Raw genomic sequence first — 12,854 nt, forward strand, 5'->3', positions numbered from 1 at the left:
TTGAAAATTTGTGATGTTATACTCACATTTCCACTGCTCAGCTATGTAGTGGGACTTGAAGAGTTTGTCTCAAGCAGGAGTGGTGTGATATCTGAGGACTTTATACTGAGATCCAGCTCCATGGGAAGAGTAGTCAATTCTGAGCAGAATCAGAGACTACAGGCAAACAAATGCATGTTGAACTATTGCACATCCTTCCTCAGAGACCCTTTCATGACAAAGTTATTAATTAATTAATGCTTTATAATTGCACATTATTGGATCCAGAATTGCTCATTTTCTGTTAAGTTTCTCAACATACTGCTTTAGAAAATGCGCACTCCACACTACTATAAATTAACTGTGTCCAGTCAGATGGGCTCCACCATTAATCTGAAACCAAACTCATTCCAACATTCATAGCCAACTGCTGCCACGACATTAACCACCTCAACTTCTCCACCCCTCTCACCCACTCCAACCTCTCACCCTCGGAGCATGCAGCCCTCCACTCCCTCCGTTCCAACCCCAACCTCACTATCAAACCGGCAGACAAGGGAGGCGCGGTAGTAGTTTGGCGCACCGACCTTTACACCGCTGAGGCTAAACGCCAGCTCGCGGACACCTCCTCCTACTGCCCCCTTGGCCATGACCCCACCTCCCACCACCAAACCATCATCTCCCAGACCATCCATAACCTCATCACCTCAGGTGATCTCCCATCCACCGCCTCTAACCTCATAGTCCCACAACCCCGCACCGCCCGTTTCTATCTCCTGCCCAAAATCCACAAACCTGACTGCCCCGGCCGACCCATTGTCTCAGCCTGCTCCTGCCCCACCAAACTCATCTCTGCATACCTCGACACGGTCCTATCCCCCTTAGTCCAAGAACTCCCCACCTACGTTCGGGACAACATCCACACCCTCCACCTCCACCATGATTTTCGCTTCCCCGATCCCCAACGCCTTATCTTCACCATGGACATCTAGTCCCTGTACACCTCCATCCCCCATCACGAAGGACTCAAAGCCCTCCGCTTCTTCCTTTCCCGCCGTACCAACCAGTATCCTTCCACTGACACTCTCCTTCGACTGACTGAACTGGTCTCCACCCTGAACAACTTCTCTTTCCAATCCTCCCACTTCTTCGTAGGATATGTGGAACAGTCCATCTTCCGCAGCTACACTGCACCACCCCCCACCTTTTCCTCCGCTACATCGATGACTGTATCGGCGCTGCCTCGTGCTCCCACGAGGAGGTTGAACAGTTCATCCACTTTACCAACACCTTCCACCCCGACCTCAAATTCACCTGGACCATCTCAGACTCCTCCCTCCCCTTCCTAGACCTTTCCATTTCTATCTCGGGCGACTGAATCAACATGGACATTTACTATAAACCGACCGACTCCCACAGCTACCTAGACTACACCTCCTCCCACCCTGCCCCCTGTAAAAACGCCATCCCGTATTCCCAATTCCTTCGTCTCCGCCGCATCTGCTCCCAGGAGGACCAGCTCCAAAACCGTACAACTCAGATGGCCTCCTTCTTCAATTTCCCCCCAGACATGGTCGACGATGCCCTCCACCGCATCTCCTCCACTTCCCGCTCCTCTGCACTTGAGCCCCGCCCCTCCAACCGTCACCAGGACAGAACCCCACCGGTCCTCACCTACCACCCCACCAACCTCCACATACAGTGTATCATCTGCTGTCATTTCCGCCACCTCCAAACGGACCCCACCACCAGGGATATATTTCCCTCCCCTCCCCTACCAGCGTTCCGAAAGGACCACTCCCTCCATGACTCTCTCGTCATGTCCACACCCCCCACCAACCCACTCCCGGCACCTTCCCCTGCAACCGTAAGAAATGCAAAACTTGCGCCCACACCTCCCCCCTTACTTCCCTCCAAGGCCCCAAGGGATACTTCCATGTCCGCCACAAATTCCCCTGCACCTCCACACACATCATTTATTGCATCCGCTGCACCCGATATGGCCTTCTCTGTATTGGGGAGACAGGCCGCCTACTTGCGGAACGTTTCAGAGAACACCTCTGGGACACCCGGACCAACTAACCCAACCACCCCGTGGCTCAACACTTCAACTCCCCCTCCCACTCCACCAAGGACATGCAGGTCCTTGGACTCCTCCATCGCCAGACCATAGCAACACGACGGTTGGAGGAAGAGCGCCTCATCTTCCGCCTAGGAACCCTCCAACCACAAGGGGTGAACTCAGATTTCTCCAGTTGCCTCATTTCCCCTCTCCCCACCTTGTCTCAGTCAAATCCCTCGAACTCATCACCACCCTCCTAACCTGCAATCTTCTTCCTGACCTCTCCACCCCCACCCCCACTCCGGCCTATCACCCTCACCTTGACCTCCCTCCACCTATCGCATTTCCAACGCCCCTCCCCCAAGTCTGTCCTCCCTACCTTTTATCTTAGCCTGCTGGACACATTTTCCTCATTCCTGAAGAAGGGCTTATGCCTGAAACGTCGATTCTCCTGTTTCTTGGATGCTGCCTGACCTGCTGCACTTTTCCAGCAACACATTTTCAGCTCATTCCAACATCAACCATGTGTTCCAAAATACAGATGGAAACTGACTACTCTGAACTATATGAGAAAACATGCCTTTCACTGACTGGATAGTTTCCAACCAGCTCCCCAAGCAAGATACCTCTTCTCATTGATTAAGATCAATGGTGAGATCCTAGCAAAATGTGAAATATTCATCATTACCTCCATTGCACTCGTAGAGCTTTCAGTTGACTGAAGAATGAATACTTGAGGAGGAGAATCTTAAACCTATGAGACTAAGGTCGTGGTTTACCAGATAGCATTAATCCCTGTGCTCCTGTGTACTTTGGTGACTTTGACAACTTGTAGCAGGCACCAAACCACTGGACAAGTACCACCAATGATTCTTTGCTAGATTCTCCAACTATGGTGGGACGAATGGCACCCTAATTCCAAGATCCTCTCCAATACCAACAGATCCACCACTGAGGGATGCTAAAAACACTAAAAACATGGGAACCAGGTAGAATACATTGCTCTTCATGTGACACCAGACTCCTGATCTCTAGCTTTACTGAGTACTTGCCCAAGGCAGAGGACTTTCAGAAGGACAATGGAAACACTTTGGTCATATGCTGGAACCATCCCTAAACTCATAAAACATACTTGCTGCTGACACATTGTGACCAACTAAAATGGAGAATGTACCTTTGGGAAGTCACTGAACACATGCAAAGAGGAAGATGAAGCATTGAAGGGAGAAAACTCTCCTCCCAACAAATCATCTACCTGATCCTCCAAGCGACACCTTCCTCCATTTGTGAGAGACCTAGATCACACACTGGACTTGTCAGCCATCTCAGCAGAGTGGAAGAATTACCCTTGTTAATTGCCTGCCATGATTTCTTGCTCTGTCCTGTGCTACAAATACTGTTAGAGTGTCTATAAACAACACCAACTAACCTTTTCTTCCCCTTGGTATTTGTTAGCTCCAAACAAACTAACAGCTCAGAAAATCAAAAAGTACTAAGATCCTTTCCCTATACTGTCCTTATTCTATCCTTTATTATCAGACTTACCCCTTTTTTTTTTGCTTTTTTTTTCACCATTCTGAATTACTTAGTTCTCAGTCTTGAACATTTTGCAACCACATCTCCATAAAGGCTATTATTTCTAGTATATTGGTATTCATAGATACTACTAATTAATCTAATTTGTTGCAAAGGGTTCATGCAGTCAGATGTGGTGCAATTAGCTTTGATTTTTTATTTGTTTTTCTCCTGGCATCACTTTGTATCTAAAGCCTCATTAACTTTGCTACTCTTTCTGTCCCTTCTTCACCTACTCAACTTATTTTCTTTTACCTAAAATCTGCTGTTGCCGTTCCCTTGCTGCTTTTGAATACACCCGTACCTGAGTCCTCCCACCTCCAATTTTAAAGTCTAAACCTGCCTTAGCCCCCGGTTATTTGATTATCCAGGAATGGCGCCTACCAGGCCTAGATCAGCTAAAGTTTATCTAAATGGAACAACTCTTTCTTTCTCTAGTACTGATGCTGGTGGCCTGTGAAGTAAAGCCCCTGGTCTCCTATACCAATCCCTCATTTAAATTTCTAGTTGCCTTCATTGTTACTTCGACTCAGTTTGGGAGGTGTTGTGAAAATCCAACCAGAGCAGCAAGTCCTTGGTTTCTCCTATTCCCAACTGGCCTCAGCTATGGCAGTCAAGAGTGTGGTGCTGAAAAAGCACAGCAGGTCAGGTAGCTTCCGAGTCGATTTTTGTGCTCCTCCTTTTCTTTTCCAGCACCACACTCTTGACTCTAATCTCCAGCATCTGCAGTACTCACTTGCACTCAGCTGTGGCAGCTCTAGCCACCATGGTATCAGTGACTTTTGAGATGTATTTCTGTGCAGCCAATTTTGTGATTCTGTAGTTACCACAATCTGGTTTCTGGAAGGATCCAAAGGTAAAGAAATTTAAGAAATGTGAAGACTCGACCAGTTGGCATTGCACATCTTCACCTCATTCATTCAGAAGGTGGACTTGTTCCAGGAATCTGACACAAACATCTGACTCTCCTTAGACACTGCTGCTCAGTCATACCAGAAATCGGATCCTCTGTCAGCAAACTCTATGCTGAGGGTAATGCCTTGTGGAAGGTGGTATTATGTATTCATTTGTTTTCTCTAATACAGGGCTGAGGAGAGAGCAGCTCCTGCTCCTGCTGGAGATGTCCCAACATTACTGGCTGACAACTGGGAAGTACAGGTTAAAGACAGAAAGTAAATCCAAGGTAGCAGTTCTGTGAGCAAAAGCCATGCATCGAGGAAATCTGAGTATTTAAAGGATTTCCAGCCTGTTAATTCACTGCTCTCCCATCACCTTGCTCAATTTAGTGAGTTTCAGGTAGCTCAGGAGGCCTGTGTGATGGAACCTAGAGCCACAATTGTGGGGAGATGGTGACACTGTGTTGTCATCACTGGAATAATAATCCAATTATTAAAATCTGGATGAAAGTTATTCATCTGTAATGGCAGCCATGAATCTACCATCAATTGCTGTAAAAGGCCTTTAGAGAAGGAAGTCTGCCATCCTTACCCATTCTGGCCTCCACTTGACTCCCGACCCACAGCAATTATCCTTTGAAATTACCTAGCAAGCCACTCTATTCATGGAAATTAGGAAATTGGGCAACAAATCCAAGCCTTGTCTACAATCCCCACATATTATGAAAAATAAAGGAAAATAGCTTCATCACAATATGCTAATCACAAATTCCCCTCTCCCACAGGATTTCCTGTGCTCTAAGAAACAAATGAATTAAAGTTAGTTAGTTCCTGTCATCTTTCCAACATGTAAGAGGATTTTGTTTCTTTAACCTGTTCCACACAATGCATCGGCTCACGCTGACTGACTATAACACCCCACTATTAGTTAGGAGTCACTATTAGTTAGGAGTCACTATTAGTTAGGAGTCAAGACGGACAGCTGACATCAACAGCAACTTGCATCTATGTACCCTCAACACAGTAAAGCATTCCAAGGTGCTTCTTCAAAAACTGTGGTTTCAAATTGTCTGCAAATGGAACAGCTCAAAACACGGTAGCTGAGATTTGTGTACATCGAGAAACCACAATATTTTCTATAAGCCTACAAGCATCTTTGAATGTAATGCAGTTAAAAGAGCACACAGATGGAATATGCTCAGACACAGAAATATCAGGTTCCTTTGATACTTTAGCAGAGAGAAAACATAGGGTGAAAAAATGATTCAAATAAAAATGTTGGTTCAAGTTAAAATCATTCCTATCATATAGAAAATACAGTGAAATGTAGAGAACACAAGGGCTTATATTAGATTATGTGCCTAGCTTCGTTAGGGAAAGATCTTTAATGTATAGCATTTTTCATGAGTTCAAAATGTTCCAATACAGTTCAAATCAAATGCAGTATTTTTGAAATATAGTTACTGTTGAAGTATTGGCAGCCCAGTTACACACAGCAAGCTCGCACTGTCCTACACCCAACCATCTTCAGCTGCGTCATCAATGGCCTTCCCTCTATCATAAGCTCAGAAGTAGGGATGTTTCCTTAAGATCTGTGACTCCTCAGATACAGGATCTGTCTATGTGCAAATGCAGCAAGATCTGGGCAATATCCAGATTTGGCTCATTTGAGAGAATCTGACCGTTGCATCCTGACATTCAATGGTATTACCATCCCCTCACAAACAACATTTTGGGGGTTAGCACTGACAAGAAACTGAAATAGGGTAGCCATATAAATACTGTGGTTACAATAGCAGGTCAGGGGCTAAGAGCCATAGAGTTCAGCTCCTGGCTCCCAAAACCCTGCCCACTATCTAAAAAACACAAGTCAAAAGAGTGATAGAATACTCCCCACTTACCTGTATGAGTGCACCTCCAACAACACAAAAAGCTCATCGCCATCCCAGACAAAGTAGCCCACTTGATTGCACCAAATCCACAGTCACTCGCTCAACAACCGATGCTCAATAACAGTAGTGTGTACAAGATACACCTTAGATAGCATCTTCCAAATCCACAACCACTGCCACTTATAAGGACAAAAGTAGCAGAAATATGGGAACACCATCACCTGCAAGTTCCTGTCCAAGTCATTCACCATTATGACTTGGAAATGTATTGCTGTTCCTTCACTGTCACTGGTCAAAATCCTGGAATACTCTCCCTAACAGCCTTGTGGGTCTACCTACAGAAGCACTTCAAGAGGTTTAGCTCACCATCACTTTGTTAAGGGCAACTAGAAACGGTCAGTAAATACTGGCCAGCCAGCGATTTCCACACCTTATGAATAAATGTGAAAAATTTGAACAATGACCAGTTTTAGTAATACTGGATGGAGATAAATATTTGACAGAACACACTGAGGCTATCCCAGTCTTTCCTTGAACACTATAAGAAGATCTTTTATAATCACCTAAAATGGCAGACAGAAATTCAGTTTAACATATCGAGAGAAAAATCTTTCCACTCCTTCTCTCACTGAAAACCAGCAAATCCAACAATGCAGCACTCACTTTGTACATCTGTGAACAGGTCTCTGGAGTAGAAATCAAATTAGTGACCTTCTGAGTTGAGACTTTTAGTGCTGACAGAAGGATGCAGAGTTGTTCTGAGCTCTGGAGACTCCACAGACACTTAAAAATGGTAGGTAGGTCACAGATTTGGCAGTCCTTCCCCCATTTCTGAAGGATCCCATTTGTGCTGGTAGAGGGAAGGGGTGGGGCTGTAACTCAGTTATTACTGAAACCCAAACTCAGCAGAGCCACTGGAAGTGAGCACTGACGTGAAACATGCGCTATTTTCATTTTAGCAAAAGTTTTAACCTGAGGTTTGGGAGTCACATGTTTTACAGCGTATGAATACTTTGGAAGGTTGGATAAGGTTGTTGAACAGCCAACCTGTGTAATTAAATTACTTAAATCTCCAGATCTATAAAAAGGTGGGAAAAAGCCTCTCTGCACCTACAAAAACACTGCTGTCATAATTCCAATAGCAGTTTGTTAACACTATCCTAAAGGCTCTTCATGAAAGCTTCCCAGTTTTCCATAACTGAACATTACCTCAGCAGCAGTGGTATACATTCATAGTTTGATTGATAGGTCAAAGAGGTTGTTGAAGGACTTCCTCTTTGATCTGGGGTTCTGAATAAAAGTTTGATTAAGAAAGTATTAAGCCCCTGAGGAGATGTCGAATTTTGAAAGCGTTTTCAGGAATGGGAGTGCTCTTTTTCAATAATGAAAGCTGTGACAGATGTTTACATCTTTATTTGATTTCTTCTCAACATGGCTCTGGCAGATTTTCCATACTGGATAATGGTTGGTGAATGGGTATGGAGGATGAAAGGGCTAAGGGTGGGACAGGTTGGCCAGAGTTGACATTACATTGTCATAAAGGGTACAATGGGTTATTGGAACTGGATGGAGAGCATGTTGGCAGAGCAGGAATGAGGCACCATGGGAGATTGAATTAGGAGGTGGGTTGAATGAATGGGGCAGAGCGTATGAATGGTGGTTTGAGGGTTGAGATCTAGTGAGGCCTTCAGAACAGCACTTTGAGCCTCAGCACTTTGCAGCCTCAGTGGCTGCCTCCAATCTGCATTCAAACCTAACTACATTTCCCACTTGCTGCACCTTGCCCCAGAATTAAGATCCTGCCCTTTCGGGCAGTTTCTCTGTGATGGGTGTGGCGATTTGAAAAATTTCCTGACTCATGCTACCTGTCTCAGGAGTAAAAATCCAATCCAAAGCCTCACCTCAGTACTGTGGTAGCACTCCTACCCTGAGCAAGAAGCATAAACAAGGCAAGGTAACAAATGTTTAGTAGCGACAACAATAGTTGCAATGCCTCCCACTAGACAGGAGGAAATGCTGATGCAGCTCTGCATATGAGCAATAAATCAATTTAAAAACCAGAAAATGACTCAGCAGTGAGGTTTTGTAATTAAACTTTTGAAAGGATATTTATGGAGCATAAGTAGCTCTTCAACATATTCCTATCAAAGATCACATACAATGCATTTATTCAATTCAATCTCCACTGCTGAAATTAGGAAGACACTAAACTACTTGAATATTTTTTTCAGCTTTCAAAGAAAATCAAAAGGAGCCCAGAACAGGAATCTCGTATTCTTTATGAATTGTTGAAATTAATGAATGTAAAGGGCTATTTTTCCAGCAAAATAAGAACCATTATGGATAATTTTGATAGCATGTGACAGAACAGAAGTTATGATGTTTGCTTAATCTATGCTGGTTGAATATAAAGCATGCAACACTGCAGATTTGTGCTGCCTCTTCAATTGAATGACTGCTGTGTGCAGCCAGTGCTCACTTTTCTCTACACTGATTGCACACATGATCAGGGGACTCCCATTCATGTCTTGCTAGCACTAGTTAAAGTTAACTAGCATTTCGGAATGAATAAAGTAGCCAGCATATCTTAAAGAAGAGATGCATTGGAACATCAATGGAAAATTATGGCAACAAACAGAGAAAACTGACTAACAACGAACCTGTGAATTTTGGAGATCTGAGAGCAACTAATGTCCAAAAAAAAATTGTGAGCTAATATCTTAATTTTTTTGTCCATTGTGTTTCATATCAGTGTAAACATAACCATTAATCCCATCTTTCTTCAAATAATTTCCAAGTAATTTTTATTCAGTTGTTACTACTGCATGAAGCTGTTTTGTTGAGGAAAAGAAAACACCATGAGTCCACTGCTTCAGTTTAATAACTTGTTTATCACAAAGAAATAGGTCACAGTGTAGTTGTCATCTTGTCTAAACTACCACAAAAACTGCCTTCTTCACTCAGAGCTTTAAACTCAGAAGTCTTTTATATTATTCTTTGCTGAACCCAAAAACATGCAAAAATATCCTTTACATATTAATACATCAAAACTGCTGGGAAATTGCTAAATTGCAACAGTATTATTGAATAATACTTGGTTAATTCATCAATTTTGATAACAAAATTCATTAGCTTTGTGAGTAACAGTTTCATTGAGGAAATCAAAAAAATATATCCAATTTACTTTTCCCATTCTATTAGCTATGCAAATAGACACCCATTCATTCTATACATTTCCGGGAGTGATATGCATTATTCTACAAAGATATATCTGTCATATTTGGACATTGCTACTTAATTTGTTGAGTGTCTTTGAACATTATTCATTTCCTTTACACTTAATCACATTGAGAAACTCTAGATCATTGTAATTACCTATAACATAGCTTATGAGTGTCAAGAGTTGAAAGAATCCTGACAAGTCCATTTTAGCAAATTTCTAGTTATTGCTCATTAGATAAAACCGGTTTCTTTTATCTTTCTAAACCAGTTCTAAATCTATTTAATTAATTTTCCATTAATCCCATTCCCATTTATTGTAATCTTCTTTTGCACAAACCAAAAGATCAATGACTCTGAACATAGCATCATATTCATAAGAAGAATTTAGTTCCTACAAACAGAAGAACCTAACATCAAGACATAATGACAAACTGGCTCTTAATGCCTTTTGAATTTTAATCTGGGTATTTTTCTTAGGTTTAGCATCTCAGAAATCTACCTGACATCACTGCTTTAGGCTTGTGATTATTTATTTATGCACTCAATATCGACCTGGTTTTCTGCAAGTTTATGGTTGAACAGAAACCCGTTGATGTTATATTTCAGCTACTGTTTGTTTTACATGACCCCATATGATCTTCCTGGACAATAGCAGATGTGAAAGTAAATGCATTACTTGTCTATAACTTAGGCTACTGATTGCCAAACAGACTTAATTAACAGTAAATAAGTGAATGAATATAAGTACTGGCACATTGCGCATTATCATTAGTAATAGCTGGAATCATATTTTTCAGAGCTCTAAAATTGTACTAATCCACTTAATTTTAAGGTTTACTATAGAAAAATATAGATGACTAGCTAAACATCCAAATATTGAGTTTATTTAATGACTCACAGCAGAGCATCCATTAATTCTCTCTAGCCTATCAGCCTCTTTTTAATGGATTCCAGTCAACACTAAATTAAAGCTGCAGACTATGAAATACATCTCAAAATTACACTCAAATGAAGGAAATTCAAATACGTGTCACTTAAACTCAAATAGAGCTGCCCAATATGCTTATATCTTCAACCTGTTTGGACATGTTGTGTGACAAACATCTTGGGCAAATGGGACTTGAACCTGGATGTCCTGGCCCAGACTGCTGCACCACAAGAGCTTTGTCAGCTGCCCATTATATCTTGTTTTTAGACAGAATGTTTGGTTTTTGCCTAAAATGGTTGACATGACAATCCTCCAGATATTGCAGCCAAACCTGGCTGACTATTTTTCATGAGTGATCCAGCTTTTAATTCTACCTGCCCACCATGACAGAAAGCACACACTATATACAAAAATTCTACATATGTTGTTAATACAAATTGTCGAAATGAAATTAAAATTCAGCAATGTGCAACACATAAGGTAACATTTAACTGTTCATTATATAATCTCCAATTCTTTTTTCCAACAACTTCTATCCATCAAACACCAATTTTGCACCTGCACTGCCAAAATTAGAATTTCAATTGTCAATTTGTTCATTCACAATTTGCAAGAAAGCTGGAGCAAAATGGTGCTTGCAAAATAGATCAGACAGTCAAGAATGTTTACTACTATTGACACGAAGAATCTAAGGCAGTTATATATATATATATATATATATATATAGCCATAATACATCAACAAAATAATGCAGAGACTGAAGGTCTGAAAAAGAAACAGAAAATGCTGAAAGTACTGAACAGGATGGAGAGCTGTGACTTTATGTAGGAAATGTAAGTGATAAGCTACATGGAGAAAAGTCAGAGAAGGAAATATCCTGTTTGTCCTCATTTTCCTTCACATCGGCCTCCACAGGCAATTATCATCCAGTACCATTTCTGCTGCCTCCAACATGATGCTGTCACCAATCACATCTTCACTTCTCTTTTTCTTTCAGTTTCCCAAAGGGACCATCCCACCTGGGATACATTGGCTCACCCTTCAATGACTCTCAACAGCCATTCCCCTTTCCATGCATCATGCAAGTGCAGTAAAAGCAACACCTGTTCTTTTAGCTCCTCTTAACATTCACGGTACCAAATATCCCTACTAGATGAATCATATGATTTCCTCTACACTGGTGAGCCCAATCTGAGGGTGATCACTCTGTGGAATACCTGAGTTTAGTTTGCAAACATTATCTTGAGCTTCAAGTCACTTGTCATTTTAGCTCTCTCCTACACTCATACTGTGACCTCTCTATTTTGAACTCCAAAACTATTTGAATAAAAATCAGCATAAACTCAAGGAACAGCAACTCATCCCTCAGTTAGGCACCTCACATCTCTCATACTGAACGTAGAGGTCAACAATTTCAGATGATGCAAACTGATCACTTGTTAATTCTTCTGCTATTAAACTTTGCCCATCCTCTAGACCAATCTTTCCTTTCATTACTTGCCCCACTATTATTTCCTTTGCTTTGTAGCAATATCTCTTTTGTCAATTCATCTCTCCTGCCTTCCACCCTGTCTCTGCCTCTAGTTTGATCTCTAGCTTTTTATTGGCATGAAGAATCACCCATCTGGTCAATACCAGCAGCAGTGAGATGAGGTCCTTAAATTGGTATTAATTCCAAATTAAAGACCTCAGTTGATGGTGGGGTGTGAGAGTGCTAGATGGGCATTCCTGACACATAACTAATTGGGGTGAAATGAGGAAGTTGACAGCACAGTGCCAGCAGTGTGCCCTATTACAAAATGCATCATAGTATGATACCAAGGCTCCTGGACAGCATCCTCAGAAGCTGATATCTGTCATAAGGCAGCAGATATATGAGGATGCCACAGCTTATTATTTTTCCTCTAAGTCACACATCATACTGGAGTTATATTACTTTTCCAAAAACAACTGCCAATTCTCTGTTGGACTGGGGGAAGTCTGATGTTAAATAATCTTTGGGCTAATCTGTGGAGATCATTAATTAAATCATCTATGGAATCTCCTGGATGTTGGACCCTTCTATTAATTCTTGGTCTACCAAGACATTTCTTTATTCGGAGATTAAAGTAATTGTCAGTAGTTTTCATTTCTTCTACAACACTTTGGTGAGTTATAACATCATCAACTATGCTCTCAAATGTATTTACTTGTTCAGCATCTAAGTTGGGATCTAATTTAGAAGCTTTCTCTATCTTAAGAGCTGTTTTCTTCAAGATATTCAATTCTGTGTGCTATTAAGTCAACCCCTGAAGTTAGTT

The 12,854-nt window shown here is 41.8% G+C and overlaps 1 protein-coding gene and 1 long non-coding RNA gene across 10 annotated transcripts in view; one reads left to right on the top strand and one right to left on the bottom strand.

Annotated features, from left to right (window-relative positions):
- Positions 1-12,854, bottom strand: part of adamts9 (ADAM metallopeptidase with thrombospondin type 1 motif, 9) — a 258,667-nt gene that overhangs the window by 101,911 nt on the left and 143,902 nt on the right. The gene's annotated exons all lie outside the window — the stretch shown is intronic.
- LOC122559061 (uncharacterized) overlaps positions 1-12,854 on the top strand; it is a 69,205-nt gene that overhangs the window by 48,550 nt on the left and 7,801 nt on the right. The window contains exon 6 of one of the 3 annotated variants that reach the window (XR_015759410.1): positions 4,702-4,799. The exons of the other annotated variants lie outside the window; for them this stretch is intronic. This is a non-coding gene — a long non-coding RNA (uncharacterized LOC122559061). The remainder of the gene's footprint in view (positions 1-4,701; positions 4,800-12,854) is intronic. 3 annotated transcript variants of the gene reach the window in all.

The sequence above is a fragment of the Chiloscyllium plagiosum genome, unplaced genomic scaffold (assembly GCF_037043375.1).
Source record: "Chiloscyllium plagiosum isolate Xiang-an unplaced genomic scaffold, Cpla_swu_hap1 HiC_scaffold_14, whole genome shotgun sequence".
NCBI lineage: Eukaryota > Metazoa > Chordata > Chondrichthyes > Orectolobiformes > Hemiscylliidae > Chiloscyllium > Chiloscyllium plagiosum.